Source organism: Arachis hypogaea, chromosome 2 (genome assembly GCF_003086295.3).
Source record: "Arachis hypogaea cultivar Tifrunner chromosome 2, arahy.Tifrunner.gnm2.J5K5, whole genome shotgun sequence".
NCBI classification, from domain to species: domain Eukaryota; kingdom Viridiplantae; phylum Streptophyta; class Magnoliopsida; order Fabales; family Fabaceae; genus Arachis; species Arachis hypogaea.
The window spans coordinates 101,164,032-101,177,844 of NC_092037.1; the positions used below are offsets into that span (position 1 = coordinate 101,164,032).

Below are 13,813 nucleotides of genomic sequence, written 5' to 3' on the forward strand. Positions count from 1 at the left end.
TTATATCACGTGGCATTTAATGTAACATGTTATCATCTAATTGACGGAAGAATCAATTTGACTTATATATTATCTTTCAATAATTAATATGACTAAAAAATAATTTAAAAATCCATTTAAAAAATAAATAATCTTTTTAAAGACAAATTTAACTATTAACCAAATTTAACCTTTTTAAAAATAAGTAAAAAACAGTTGTTTTTTCTTTTATCCTTATTGTTATACATATAATACTTAACATTTATAATACATTTTTAACTTTTTAAAGTTTTTGCAATCTTTTCGACTATATTTTGAGCCAAGTAATTTGATAACCCTTTATTATTTTAACAAATTCATTTTTAATGAATTCACTACTACTCTTAGAATAGGGAAGGGGCACAAACTAAGCAAGAAATATTCTAATTAATTAGAGAATCATACTGTATATAATAATATTAATAATATTACCAATGATTTTTGGCTTATAAAAAGCCTAGCTAGTTTCATTTATCATCATGAATTTGTAATTGAGAGAGAGAGAAATGACTAAACACAATATGTTTTATGTAATAATAATAATAATGATAATTGGAACAATTATTTGTCCTGTTATCGCTGAATTTGATAACTTTATTCGTGATCATGAAAAACCATCGTTTCCAAGAACTGTGGGTGATGGCTTAGATCTAGAAGCATGTTACAACAAATGCAACCAAAACTATGACAAATTGGCGTCACCAATATCAAAAAATAGATGGAAAAATTGCAGATCATTGTGCAAAACGACAAACCTTGTTATAAAACGGTGCAAAGAATATTCTGGTGGAAATAAAGATACATTTGAGAGATGCATAGAAGAATGGGTTGAAATGTTGAATTCTTTATTAAAAAAATTTAAACTATTAAATTAATTATTATATATTTCCATATAAATATATGTATTACTTAATTTATTTTTAATATATATTTTATGTTTCAATATATAATTTATATTAATAACTAATTTAATAATTATTTTAAGTGTATATTCAATACAGAATCATACATTTTTTATTTTAATGTAATAATAAAAAGTTAATCTACCTTTAATTTAAATTTTATTTAAAAATTTATTATTGATTAATATATTATTATATACTCAAATCTTTAATACTTATTTAAATAAATATATGAGTTTATTATCTAATCACGTATTAGTATAAAGGTCAGCAAAGAAAAATAAAAATATTTTAGCTACCCACCGATGCAAATAAATGTCGCAACAACCAAATTAAAGCATATATATGTGTGTGTTGCTAAATGTTTATGTTAAATAGGTGTAATGACTAATGATTCTTGTACGCAAGTTCATGCACCCGCCCCCGGGTGGTTGAGTGGAGGCTTGCTAATTAAATACTATAATTAATTAAAAATTAGACACCAAGGTATCCAAAACAAAATAAAGAGAAAAATTAAACAAGTGTAATTTTGGACTACTTTAACTATTAATTTATAAATTTTGATGCACTGTTTTATCAAATAATTATTTAATTATATAACGTTACATTAATAAAAATAATTATTATTTTATTAATTACGTAAATAATTATTTAAAATAACAGATATAATATATATAATAAATGTTCTATATTGTCAATATATTAAAATTAAAATCTTAATCTATTAGCACAATCAAAATGTTTAAAGTAATAGACATGTAAATAGAATGAACAATCATGCATGTAATAGACAATTTAAAAAATATTAAAGACATAAATTAAATATTTTTCCTTATGCTGCTATGGAGGTTGAAGCATTAGCAGAGGCACGTGCCGACAGGAAAGCAAGAACAGAGCTAGAGACGTGGCTATAAGATTATATATATGGTTCTATTTTTAAGCGTGTCAATAAATAAAAATGTAATAAAAAATAAAGCATGTCAATAATCAACAAAAATGTGGTGATAAAATAATCAGTACACTTACGAATGTGACCTTTTTAAAAGCGTACTAATTGTAAGACCCATAATTTTCAAATAAATCTTATTAAGAATTAATTTTAATTCATTTATTCATTAGAAATTTTATTCTCAGAAATTATTTTATTAAAGTTAATTAAATAAAAAACTAAATCAGGTTTTGAAAATTAATTAGAATTTTACCTAATTTTATAATTATTGAATTATTTTCTATACTTAAATTATAAAATTAATAGTTACGGAATGACAAGAATTTTTATGTGATTTAATTCAAATAATTGATATTTCTATGATTTAATACTTCAAGTTTTAGGAGTAAAGAAAATATTCTCAGGTAATTTGCATTTGAATTTTGTGGGCAAAATTCCCAATTAGGTGGGTAGAATGTAAAATCCGGTTAATTAACGGCTAATTAACCCATAAATGAGAATTTATTCTAGAAAGCCTAAAATATGATTTTTATGGCTAAATGTGATAGAGGAGACTGAGACGAGAATTTCGGTACCAATTTTATAGAATTCGGACCAAAATTGGACCGAACGGGCCAAACCGGGCCAACCGGACCCAAAGTGGGCCCTTGGCCCAACATAACTAAACCAAAACCCTAGTTTTCAGCAATCTCTCTCCTCACAACACTCATATTCACGCTGAAATTAGAGAGAAAGGGGGGAAGAACACTCTCTCAAGTTCTCTCCCTTGGTTGATCTTCAAACCACCATAACTTTTGATCTAGAGCTCCGATTGCCGCTCCGTTTGCGGCCACGCGTTCACCGCGGAGAGCTCTACAAAACCCATACAATTAATCTTGAGGTAAACCACGTCTTGCTCTTCGAAATTCCAGCCTTGTTTTCGAGTTTTATGAGCAAAAATGTTGAGATTTTGGGCTCTTTGATGTTATAGGACCCAACTCTCTTGAAGGAGAAGGTTAATCTTGTCTCCTTGGACCTTGGGTGTGGTAAGATTCTCAATCCTAGTGTAATTTGTGATTTTATGATGTTTGGGTTTTGAGATGTTGTATATGGGTATGATGATTGTGGCTTAGGTTGTGTATATGTGAATATTGGAGCTTGATTGGTGATTTTGAAAAGTTTGAGAAAGGGCTTGGTGGTGAAAAATCTGTTCTTGGAGGTTTTGAGGCCTTGAAAGCTTGTGGATAAGTGAATTGGAAGTGCTCCGGTTGAGATTGGGAAAATCGGCTAAGGTATGGTTTCAGTTTTCCGTATCTAATATGTAATGTGGTAGGAAATACTTAGACTAGAGGCCCTAAGATAGGCATTGAATGGTTGATGTTGTTGAATGGTTGAAATATATGATGTGGTCATATATGAGATGATGATTATTGATGCCTTGGTGGTATGATGTATGAGAAATATGCATGTTGTGATATATGCCTGATGATTGGTTATGGTTGAATTGTGGGTTGAACCATGTTGATGGTGAGTATGATATTAATTGTGTACAATGATGATTTATTGGAATTGGTGTTGTTGAGAATTGGTATGAGAAAGAGTATATGATATGTCAATATGTTTGAGTTTGTGCCACTTGGGTGAAGTGGGTTAAAATGATGAGATAGTGCTTTTGGTAATTTGTGGTAATGTGTCAATGTGTGAGTTGAGGAGGCTTGATGTTGAATTTGATATATTTTGATTGGTTTCAAAGAAAAGGGATGAAATTGGCATGTTTTGATTGATTTGGAAAAGAGTTGAAAATGGCTTGTTTTGAAAATGGCATATTGTGGTTTTTATGAAAAATGGTTTTGGGCATACTTTGGTGGGACATAACTTGGACTACGGATCTCTGTTTTGTACCAAATCTGTTTAGAAATGAAATTTGATCCGGGATGTCCATGCCGTTCGAAGAACGGGTGAAAAATGATTTAAAATGAAGAAGTTATGTCCATTGGAAGATAGGGGTTTGAATCTGTGAATTCTGCAGCTTTTAACTTAGAAATTTTTTAGCAGAATAACCCCTTGCGCGTAGGCGCACATGGCGCGTACGCGCCGATCTTCCAGAAAATGCCATCCACGTGTGCGCGTGATGTGCACGGGCGCGCCGATTGTGCTGCACCCAATGCCCAGCCATTTTCCAAAGAGTTATGCTAGAACTGTGCCAGTGTTGTGCCTAGGACACGAGAACACCCACGCGTACGCGTGGTTGACGCGTGCGCGTCGATTGGCAAATTATTAATCCACACGTTAGCGTGCATGACGCTTGCGCGTCGATGGGTTTTGAGGCCATCCACGCGTGCGCGTACGCGTGGCCCTGTTTTTCATCCCAAAGTTGATTTTTGAGTTTTCAAAGCCAAATCTGATACTTCTAAGCCTCCGATCTCACCATTTATGTCTTATATCATTATGACATGCCTAGCTATTAAAAAGGGGCTAGTGAATGAGGTAACTTGCGAGTGAAGCAAGGGAAAATGAATGATCAATGAGGATCAAGCATGATTATGTGAGATGCGGAGGATGGTGGTGGAAGTGCTTGTTATGCCATGGGCCGAAAGGCTGTGATTGTAAATGAAATGGCTGGTTATGGATTTAACCATGAGCCGGAATGGCTGTGTATGATATGAATATTGGCTGGTTCTGGACTGAACCGTGAGCCGGATGGCTGATATGGATGTTGATCCATGGATGAGAATTCATGCATGTTTATGCTGAATTATTGATAATTGTGAATGTTGCACTTCCACTGTTGGAGATGAGAGTTTCCCTGGGTAGTAGCAGTGGCTAGCCACCACGTGCTCCAGGTTGAGACTCGAAGCTCTTTTGACCCTATGTCATAAGTGTGGCCGGGCACTGTGAAAGACCCGGATGAGCTCGCCCCCGTAAATATTCACCAGTGAAGGTGATGGATATAGATCATGATAATGATCAAGTTTATGATGAGTATAACTCGAGTTGGGGATGCGTGACAGAGGGACAGTCCAAGGGTTAGCCACTAGGACTTGTCGGGTTGGCTCTATAACTGACAGATGATATCATCAGCCACTAGGGACAGGCATTCATCATGTGCATACTATATGAATTGTTTGAGATTGCCTATTTGACTGCATATTACTTGCTAATTGTCTAAATGCCTTAATTGTTCCTATTTGTATATTCCTTGTTTGATATAACTGTGTTTGCTACATTATACTCCTGTTGGTGGTTGGGAGGTTTGAAGGAATTGGAAAGGGAAGTATTAGTTAGACTGAAGAATCTTTAGTCAGATGCCTTTATATGGTTTAGCTTGTTTATAAGCTTTGATATTAACTGGAGGAAGCTTTAGGATTGCCTTTGGCTTTCCTCTATTATTATGTATTATATATGTGGAAGCTATTACCATGCTGGGGACCTCTGGTTCTCACCCATGCGGGTTTTGTAGTTTTCAGATACAGGACGTGAGGTCTCCCGCTGAGGCATGCTGGAGACTTCTATTTTTGCGAAGATCCTTTGTTCTCGGGGCTATGTTTTGGTTTATATGTTTTGCTTAGATACTTTTATCTCCATTAAATAATACAAACTGTGATGACCCCTCTTATGGGAGAATTTTGGAGAATAGGTTTTATGTATTTGTGTCCCTTTGGGTTTCCTTTGGGGTTTCCTTATTTTATCATATGTATATATTGTTATGCTCGGACCGGTTATCTTCGCAGCCGGATTTTGAGTCTTTATATTCCTGTTTTTGACACTCCTTTGTATATATATAATCTCGCGTTGGTTTATCCTGGTTCGTTACGTTATCGATCGGAGTGTTGCGCTTTTGAGTTGCGGTTTTTGTTTACCCCTTTTTCTACAAAGGCTCCTAGTTATAATCAATTATTCATACTACTATACGTACTAATTTTTATTTTAGAGGTCGTAATACCTTGCCATCTCTGAATTATGACTTAAGCATAATACTCTGTATGGTAGGGTGTTACAATCCTCGAAAGGGTTCTCATCAGTAGAGGGTTTTTGGGAATTACTGTAATAGGATACATGAAGATAAACCGTACAAGTGATTAATAACCGTCTTATACCACTTTTCAAAAACAACGGTTTACAATAAGAGTAAAGTCGGAAATCTTTTCTGAAAGAGGAACCGTTCAATTCTCAAAAACTCAAAAGCCTTTCAAAAAGGTTTATCTATACTAAACCAAAGTAGAATTTCATATTTTTTTCAAACCAGAAACACAAAACCAAAACCAACCATCGGTCTATCTCATTTTAACCATGGCCCTAGGCCCAAACAATCCAACCAACAACCAATCACCACAATCCAATAGCGTCCCAGTTGCAAACACAGGTAAGAAGTTCAAGTACAAACAAACAATTATATCAAGTAGAACAATTAGCAGTTAATCCCTAAGGCAAACCAAGTACAATATGCACACCCAAACAATGTCACATAGATGCATATGATACATGCCTGTCCTAGTGGCTGATGATACCATCTGTCGGTTACCAAGCCAACCCGATGTGTCCGGTAGCTAACCCAGGCACAGTCTCTCTGTTGCACATTAATATCATTAGAGGGAATATGTGTCCTGTCACCATTAGAGGGTATCTGCGCCCTGTCACCATTAGAGGGTATCTGCGCCCTGTCGCCATTAGAGGTTATATGCGCCCTGTCGCCATTAGAGGGTATCGATGCCCTGTCACCCTTACAACCAGAGAGAAAACACAAGCATACTCACATACAACATTCATCCCAGCCATCCGGCTCACGGTTCAATCCAGAACCAGCCAATTTATCAATAAATACAACCCTTCGTCTTAACTTCATAATTTATATCCAGCCATACGGCTCATAACTCATTCGGCAATCAGCCATAATTCAATAGCATAGACAGCCATTTCGGCTTATAACAAAATAGCAATTTCACCATTCAACATCATCAATTTCATAAAATCGATATTTAAGCCATAAATCACTTTTCTCAATCCATTCACTTTAAAATCAAGTTTCAACTCTTTTCAGCCTTGGCTTTAAGGATCTCATCTCTCAAATTATCTCAAGCTCATAAGCCACTTTTACTCAAAGTAAGTTCCCTTTTTAAAACAAAGTCACTTTCAGCTTTCTCTTTCTAAAACTTCTATAACCATGGCAAGTTAAGGATTTATTTCAAAGTATTCAAAATCATCCATCCAATAATGGAATTTTATAACAAAAGTTTCTCGGCAGAGTCTCAAGTCTTTAGGGAAGGTCAATCTATATCAATTCCTTAAAATTCATTGAAACTCTTAAAATCATAGATTCTTGGCTCAAGTAAATAAAACTGAATTTATTATGAAACCGAACCATACAAAATCACAAGTTCCCATCCAGTCCAAAAATCAACTCATTTGAAACAGAACTGGCTCATTTGAATCAAACCATTTCAGATTTCTTTTTGGAACCCATTTTTTTAACCTCTTCCAAAATGCCTCAAACTTAATTACTCAATCAAAAGTCTAGTTTCCTTTAAAATCACTAAAAGCTCCTTTTTATATTGAAATCAATATTAGAGCATCATTCTTTCCTTCAGTGATTCAAATGGTAAAAATAGTTCAATTTCTAAATAAGCTGAACTCAAGGCATAAGGTTCATTAAATAAGTTAAGCTTGAAAACATAAATATTCTCTTAATAAATCAAATAATACAATTTCTCGAATCCAACCCTTTTTAAATAACTTTTCAAACAAGATTAGGATTTTGTAGAAATTTCGGCAGCACCTCCCCTAAAACTTGAACTTTTGCCACCCGGTTCGGGTCCCAACTAAACCGTTCCTCATTCCTTTTCAACAGCTCAAAACCAGAAATCAATTCAAAAGTAAGCTAAATCCAACAATCATCTCATTTTCATATCTCAAGAAAACTGTTTCAAAATCAAATCAATATCAACCGATTTAACATATTTCCAAAGCTTTAAAGAAACGGTTCAGCAACCAATCATTTATCAAAACCAAACCAATTAAAGCAAACCAGGCTGAATTTCAAAGAGTATTCTATCTTTCACATTATCAAGAGAGTCAACTCAACTCAAATCAATTCCCAACGGATTGAACTCAAATTACAACTCTTTAAAAAATCAACTTCAAACATTCCATTTCACAAAGCCGCAAAACAAATTCATCCAAACAAACATTCATAATCTTTCAACACAATCGAATAATACATAAGGCCAATACAATCACCAAATACACATTTTCTCACACCAGTATCCATATATAATAATTCCAATATAAAATATAATTTTTGGAAAGCGCTCCCACCTCAAAATGTTGAAACCACATCCCAAACTCATTAACAGACTCCTTTTCGCTCAGCCCGAAATCACCGGCAATCAAAATCTCGGCTCTGCTTGCTCTCTCAAAAGTAGAAACAGCTATAAACGGCATAAACAAACCAGGTTCTAACTCCTAAAACCATTAACATCGCAAATACTTTATTTCACAGAACAGAACACCAACGCAGGGCTTTCGAAACCAGATATACTCACCGAATTAACAAAACGAAGCAGCTGCGATTTCGAACCGACCCGACAACAGGTCCGATAGTGGCCAAAAGCTCCGGTGGATCAACTATAATAACCACGCAGCATCAAAACCTTCTTAAAACCCAAAAATGACAAGAACCACAAATTTAAAACCCTTACTATCAGAGTGTTCTCCAGCGGCAGAGGCTCGGCCATAAACTTAGGCAGCGGCCCCAGCAGTCACCTCACGCAGCAGCGGCAATGAAAGACCCCGACAACTGCGACTGCACAACAACGTCATGACCATAAAAACACAGGAGTAAGAAGGAATGAGAACCAAATGCAAGGACCTTTACCGGCGGTGGTTTCAGCGGCCACGGCGATTTTCTCCGGCGGCCATATAGTGGACCACAACCACTGCAGCAGCTAGGAGGGTGGCGGTCTTGATGGCAATTTTTTATGGCGACGGCAGTGGGATGGCAGAACAACCACCACCATCACGCCTCATCCTCACGGCGCGTCTCTCTCTCTCGAGCGACTGGCGACGGTGCGGGCTAGAGGTGAATGCGTGACGAGTAGCGGCGGCGACGGTACCGTGCTCTCCTCCGGCGACGTCTTTGATGGCAATAGCACGGTTCCTCTTCTCGGTGGTGGCACTGACTCGCACTCGTTCTCTCTCCCTCTGCTGGCCCTCGATGGCGGCCATTCCAAGGGAGACGACGAGCAAGGATGGCAGCGGCTCCTCGCGATGGTTACTCTCCTTTGTTCAGCGGCGGTAGTGGCGGGACAGCTTGATAGAAGTCAGAACGGGCGGCGGCTCTACACAGCGCGACGGCAGCGAGCTCCCTGCCCCTGGCCGGCGCATTCTCCCTTCTCTCCGTTTTCTGCTTCTGTTTCCTTTCTCTTTTGAAGTTGTTGTGTTGCAGGTCTGCTAAAGGGAGGAAGAAAGTGTGGCGACTGCTAGGCATGGGAATTAGGGTTTCATCATTTAGAAAACTAGGGTTTGTGTTAAGCTAGGGGATAGTTTAGGTAATTTTAAATAAATGTAGGGATAATATAGTAATTGAAACTCAAATTAAATCCAATACTAATGTATATAGAAAAATACTATTTGCTCATCAATTTTACAAATTATTTTTAATAAAAAGCCCAAATCCAATAATTAGAAATAATATACTTAGTCTCTTCATTTTTTCAAAATAGCAGTAGTAATATTTAAAATATTAGTTACTTAGTCCAAATCATATAAAATTCTTATTATTTCATAACTGCCAACTTTATAATTTAAATATAGAAAATAATCCAATAATTATAAAATTGGATAATAATCATAACTTATCTCAAATCCAATAAATCAAAACTTGCCTTAATTATCTTTAATAAAATAATTTCTGAAATTAAGGCTATAAATAACCATATGATTTGAGACTTGATCATAATAAGACTTTTCAAAAGTTTTGGGTCTTACAACTTCTAGAAAACAATAATGCCTTCTGGTTCCCAACATGTGTTTTGGTTATTACTTATGGTTATGCTTTGAAGATTTGTTATTGACTTTAAGCTCTGTGTTTTTTATTTATGCATTGGATTTTCCCTGTGATAAATAAGTTCACAACATTTTCTGATTTTGATTCACAGCAACTAATTGCTGACCTTGTGAGGATACAAAATGATGGGACTGTTGAAGTTGATCTAGAAAGAAGTTGTATCTGTTGCTTCAAAATTGCTAGAATTCCAGTCATTTTACGAGTTAACAGCGAGTGAAAATCTTATTCGTGAAGAAAAAACATCAATTCCAGTTACAAATTGTCATACTTGTTGGAACTAGGGGTGACATACAACCTTTTCTTGCCATTGCAAAGAGACTTCAGGCATGTTCAAATACATATATTCGGTTCCTTTTGTTGCTCATGAGAATCACCTTATATTATAATTGATCTGATTGCATCATTTGAAGATGCAAAGTCTTTGTTTAACAGTTTTGTTTTTTTTCCATACTTGTTTCTTTTCTTTCTTCAGAGATGAACTAATATTACTTGCAGGAGTATGGTCATCGTGTTAGGGTGGCAACTCTTAAAATTACTTGCAGGAGTATAACTAAAACCTTTTGTAAAATCATGCAGAACTATGTGATTGTACTACTTTTAATCTAGTGAAAGTCTACTCTTAAAATTAAAAAACTTTTTAAATGCCAGTTTTTAAACTTTCAATACATACATTTAGTACACTAAAAGGTGAAAAATGATCATTTTTCTTGTAATATGTGTTCATGTATGTACTATTAACAAATTCTCCTGAACACTCATTAAAATGAAATAACCATTTGTTTATTAAATTGTTCTTCTATAGCTTGAAATGAGTTGAAATATATATATAAGATAGAAGAGAACTATGGTGTTAATAATAAAAGAGAACAACCGCATTCATAGCAGTTGCTTGAAATTGGTCTAGAGTGAATTAAACTACTCAACCACAATGACAATACCCTACGTTTAATTCTCAATGCCATTTGCATTTATTAGACAGTGCCAACACTATGGACCTATTCTCAATGCCATTTAATTCTCAATTTAAATTTTTTTTCGGTTCTGGTGAAAGTCTACTCTTAAAATTAAAGATAGTGTTTGTTGCAACTTCTTAGAATATGTGACACGAATATCATAGGTTCTTGGCCTTTTTTTTAGTAGTTTGGACTAAAGACACATTCTGGGCCTAAATTGTAACCTTCTTAATTTATCTTTGTCCATGAAAAATATAATTTTCTTTTTTTTTTTTACAGAAAAAAAATATAATTTCCTTTTTTTACTTTTTATAATAATATTTATTCTCTTTTTATTCATACTCTATTTCCTTTAATTATATTTCTTATTATGTTTTTACAGGTATGAAGAGAAAAAGGCCAATAAAAAAGTATCAAAGTCCTAAAAAATTCCTTAAAAATGTTGAAGATGCTAAATTAGTGTCATCTCCTAATACAAGAGAAAATGATCATATCTCAATCAATTTTCAATTTTACCAAATTCTTAAAGTGTGAACTTATACATGATTGTTATTCTTTGATTTAAGTAATATAATTTTCTCTTATTTCTTTTATGTTTTTACAGGTATGAAGAGAAGAAGGCTAATAAAGAAGTATCAAAGTCCTAAAAAATTCCTCAAAGATGTTGAAGATGCTAAATTAGTGTCATCTCCTAATACAAGAGGAAATGATCATATCTCAATCAATTTTCAATTTTACCAAATTCTTAAAGTGTGAACTTATACATGATTGTTATTCTTTGATTTAAGTAATATAGTTTTCTCTTGCTGCCGATCATTTGATTGGAATGAAATTTGGAATGGGTACACTTGATGATATGAATCATTTGAAAAATAAACGTATTCGTTCCGTAGCAGATCTCTTACAAGATCAATTCGGATTGGCTCTGGTTCGTTTAGAAAATATGGTTAGAGGAACTATATGTGGAGCAATTAGACTTAAATTGATACCGACTCCTCAGAATTTGGTGACTTCAACTCCACCAACAACTACTTTTGAATCTTTTTTTGGAGGATACCTGAATTCCAAGTATAGCTCGTAATAATCTATCTTCCGGGGCATACGAGGATTCTTGTACCATTTGAGGCGTTAATTTCCCCACTAAATAGAAATGAATTTTCTAACATTTGACTCCGTACCACTGAAAAGTTTAGCCGTACATTTGAAAGATAGCCCCCCCAAAAAATGTATTTTTTTATTTTTTACAGGTATGAAGAGAAGAAGGCTAATAAAAAAGTATCAAAGTCCTAAAAAATCCCATAAAGATATTGAAAATGCTAGACTAGTGTCATCCCCTAATGCAAGATGAAATGATCATATCTCAATTTTCAATTTTACCCAATTCTTAAAGTGTCATCCCCTAATATTGTTTTTTCTTATTTTTTTTTATATTATTGCAGGTATTAAAAGGAGAAGACTTGTACAATTCGAAGAGGAAGAAGATGAACATATTGAACCGAATGTTGTATATGCTAGAGAAAATGTTCATCTCTCAAATTATGAAAATGGTAACTATCTCCTCTTTTAGCATACTATGATAAAAATATTGTGAAGTTTCTAATTTCTTTAATTAGGTTTCTAATTCTTTTACTTTAAAGTTATCTTGGCACGAGAAAAAAGACATCTTCCAAGTCATTCTAAGTTAACATCTTCTAAAGGCAAGAGTCAACAAGAGCATATAGCTCAAAGTTCATCCATTCAAAATGAACTTCATAGTCATAGCCTATCAGATGCTGATTTCTTAATAATGAAGAGGTAGATGGAGTTGCTATTTCTAGAAAGAAGTGGAACACCACATGGTCTGTTATTGTTGTAGGTATGTTATTTTTTCTTATTAATTTACTAGTTCAAATAATCTGTTTTCAATTACTAGCTGTCTTAAATAATAGCTCTTTTATTTTCTTTTTAGATGAACAAGGGGTTGAAAAGAGTATGCATCTTAAGGTAAAAGATGCATTTTCCCTTCATCATAGTAGGAAACGAGTTCTTATAGAATGGAATGGAAGTGGTCAGCCAATTGGAGAATCCGGTGGACTCTTGGGAGGTATTTTGGGGCTCATTGCAAGTAATTTTAATAATTTTTCTATAATGTACAAAACTTGGCATAAAGTTCCAATGCAATATAAAGATGCTATTTTTGAGAATACTATTAAGGTATGCTATTTTTTATATATTTTTGTTTTGAAAAATATTATTTGTTATGTTTACCTTAAGTTTTGTATACTAACTACATATTTATGTTTTTTTGAAGAAAATATTTGTTGTTAATGATGATGAACACAAAAGGTATATCTTGTCAAATCTTGGAAATAAGTGGAAGAATAATAGATTTAAGCTATTCAATGAGCATTATAAATCGGAACTTAGTTGGGATGCAAATGTTAATTTGAATCCAATTGGAATTCCCAAAGACCATTGGGCTGCATTTTTGGAATATAGATTGAGTCCAAAAACTCAGGTAAACACATTTGTTATTTGTTAGTTTTTATTTGTGTTTAAGATCCATTAACTTTTATGCTTGTTAATGTGCAGGAATTGTGTGAAAAGAATGCTATAAATCGGCAACAATTAAAAATTCCTCACACTATTGGCTCAAAAACACTTACTAGGAAACGCCATGAACTTAACAACATATATATATATATATATATATATATATATATATATAGCAACAACAGTAATTAAATTAAAGTAAAGCGATCTATCTTCAGGCTTGAATGCTTGATTTTGTTCTTTAAAATAGTAGTACTCTTGTTACTTAATAAAATCGTAGTACTTCTTTGCAAAATGATTGATAAATTCTATTGGAGTAATATTACATATGTAACATTATTATTTGTCTATGAATCACTTCAGAAAAACTTACAAAAGGAAATTGGTGAGGGTGCTTCTGAAAATGAAGCATATGTTA

The 13,813-nt window shown here is 33.9% G+C and overlaps 2 long non-coding RNA genes across 3 annotated transcripts; both read left to right on the top strand.

The window, feature by feature from the left end:
- The first annotated feature begins 2,555 nt into the window (after positions 1-2,555).
- LOC140180843 (uncharacterized) lies at positions 2,556-10,339 on the top strand. The gene is made up of 4 exons (XR_011874844.1): positions 2,556-2,749; positions 2,840-2,894; positions 2,982-3,140; positions 10,002-10,339. It is a non-coding gene; the product is annotated as an uncharacterized lncRNA (long non-coding RNA).
- A 308-nt stretch (positions 10,340-10,647) lies between these two features.
- LOC112757894 (uncharacterized) lies at positions 10,648-13,542 on the top strand. 2 transcript variants are annotated; one of them, XR_011874842.1, is made up of 3 exons: positions 10,648-12,410; positions 12,501-12,718; positions 12,812-13,542. It is a non-coding gene; the product is annotated as an uncharacterized lncRNA (long non-coding RNA). The 2 variants fall into 2 exon arrangements; XR_011874843.1 differs by having other exon boundaries at positions 10,648-12,718; positions 12,812-13,360; positions 13,435-13,527.
- Positions 13,543-13,813: the final 271 nt, after the last annotated feature.